We start from the raw sequence: 2,636 nt of genomic DNA on the forward strand, positions 1-2,636 counted from the left end.
TAACCAGACCGGAATAGAACAACCAATGAAAAGTAACTCCCTACGAAAGTTTCTAGCAGTCTTAGCTAAAAAATCAGATAGCTGATTGCGCACTCTTGGCACATGGTTGATTTTGAAGTCCGGAAAACAAATCTTCAACGTCTTTATCTTCTCCAGTTCTGTCGCAAAGCTTGGCCACTCCTGGGGTCATTTAGCATTGCAATCAGCTCCTTGCAGTCTGTTCCAAAGCTCTGGCACGGCGAGTGTTGAAGCATATTCTCCATCGCCCATCGCAGCGCTTCTACCTCCGAATGCAACGCTGATTCACATCGAGTGAAGTTCCGTGTTCCCATAAGTTGTATGTTCTCCCTACTATCCATCCAGACCCATCCACATCCACTAAAGCGTTTAGAAGCTTTCCAGGATCCGTCTAATAGACAGATATTACCCAAGCTTAAGACTTGGAATTTGAAAATGGTATTTTTGGCAATTATCATAATTAAATAAATATTCCTTACATAGACATGTTCTGATAAATAAATAAAATCTGTAAATGGGTATCACTATCATAGTTAGTATTCTTGGGACACCGAAAACCAAATTGCAAATAATAAACTCATTGCAAAATATAACAGATAAACTTGGTGATGAAATTTGGTATTGTTATCCTTGTGGCCATAGTGGAGCCTGCATAGAACCCATGGCGAAGAGGCTCTTTATCAGGACAGTCTTCAATGTGCAGCAATACCATCTACATACATTTACACCATTGTTATGTTACACACAACATCACAATCACAAGCTTGTTCTTTGAGGTTGCAGAATAAAACCAAGTTCATATCACCAGCTCTCCTCCCAATCTTTTGAGTAAGAAACACCAACGAGTCAATGGTGCCTTTTGGCTCTGGTGGATCACGTCCAATCTCTGCAAACGCTTCTCTTATCCTTGGTATATCAAACCCTCAATATATTGTGACCGGCCCATACCCTTCCTACATATAGATACAAACCACTAACACATCAACACAACTGAACAAAAATAGAGACAAGCAGAGACAGTACCATCTCCTTTGTGGACACAGAAACCCAAAAAGAACAAAACTTTTGTATCAACAAGCAATTCAACAAAACAGATAAGAAAGAAAGTACAAACCATTCAAACATGGATCAACACAACTAAACATAAAGGGAAAAAAAAAGAGAGACAAAGTGAAACAACAGAGAGAAAGTATCATCTCCTTTTGTAGACTCATAAAAACCAAAAAGAAGAAAACTTTATCAACAACACAGAGAAGAAATAAATTTCAAACCATGGAGAATCTCGTAGACGTCGTCAGCGATATCTGCAAAAAATAAAACGTCGAATGGACTTGGAGAGAGTAGGAACCATTCAAGAACCGTCGATTTCACTCAATATAATTGTCTTGCTAAATAAAAAAACTCTATCTATTTCACTTAATTTAGCAAAACACATAGAAAATGTCTTTTTATTAGTTTATAAAATCAGTTAGACATGAACACTAAATATCCACTTAAGTACGAGTTGTTCCTTTCGGGTATCGTTTTTTTTGTTTTAAAATTACTCACTCCTTGAATATTATAAATTTATGTGTAGGTTTTGATTAGAATCATTTTGAGTCTGGATGAGTTCGGTTCTGATGTATATGACCCTAAAAATATCTAAATAACCAATGTATTTAAAACAGATTTGGATATTTGTACCAAAAATAACCATATTATCCGATTTGATCCAGGTCTTTTGAATAAAATTAGTTATATTACCACATATATAAAATACAAAACACTAATTATGAAAAATATATATATAAGTATAGTGTTATTTTAGTAATTTCATTAATTATAGTACTTTAACAATATATCACATCATTAATTATATTTACTAATGCAGATTTTTTATTTATTAGTTAATCAATATTAACTTTGTGCAATTATAAAAAAACAAAAATGTAAGATAACCGAGTTCATTAAACTGACAAAATAACAACCCTGGACCGATTACAAGTTCTATATTCTTATACATACAATCTTGCTTTGTGTATGTCATAGTGTAATGTTTATAAAAATAACATAGTGTTATTTTGTATAAGATTGTATACTTACAAGTTGTTTCTTTCGGGATTAATGTTTTTGGATTTTAAAATTATACGCCACTTGGATATTATAAATTTATGTATGAGGTTTGAGTTGGGTCATCCCGGGTCTTAATGATTTTGATTATGATGTGTAGAAACATAAAAATATCTAAATAACCAATATATCTGAAAGGGATCAGTATAATTGTACCAAAAATAATCTTATTACCCCATTCAGTCCAAATATTTTGAGTACAATTAGTTATACGACGACACATCTTAAATATATAACACCAATTATAAAATAGCGAATAAAAATTTATAAACTGGAAAAGTTTAAATTTGTTATAAACCAAAAATTTTTTTTCGTGACAAAGAGACTTTAACTGAACCAGATTGCAGCGTGATGCAGGGAGAGAGAGATGAGCTGCTGCTGCTGGTAGTGGTAACGAGCGACGGTGTCAAAAGGAGTGTGGTGGTGAGGCTTCATTCGACGGTGGCTAGAGATCAAATCTGAGAATTTGAGGAAGCTAAGCGGATTGAATCTGAGATTACTCTGATTTC

General features: G+C 33.8%; 1 long non-coding RNA gene across 1 annotated transcript; it reads right to left on the reverse strand.

The window, feature by feature from the left end:
• Positions 1 to 512: 512 nt before the first annotated feature.
• On the reverse strand, positions 513 to 1,373 carry LOC106340222. The gene is made up of 2 exons (XR_001269336.1): positions 1,290 to 1,373; positions 513 to 971 (listed from the first exon to the last, which is right to left on the reverse strand). It is a non-coding gene; the product is annotated as an uncharacterized LOC106340222 (long non-coding RNA).
• Between the last annotated feature and the right edge of the window lie 1,263 nt (positions 1,374 to 2,636).

This window comes from Brassica oleracea, chromosome C4 (assembly GCF_000695525.1).
Source record: "Brassica oleracea var. oleracea cultivar TO1000 chromosome C4, BOL, whole genome shotgun sequence".
Taxonomy (NCBI): domain Eukaryota; kingdom Viridiplantae; phylum Streptophyta; class Magnoliopsida; order Brassicales; family Brassicaceae; genus Brassica; species Brassica oleracea.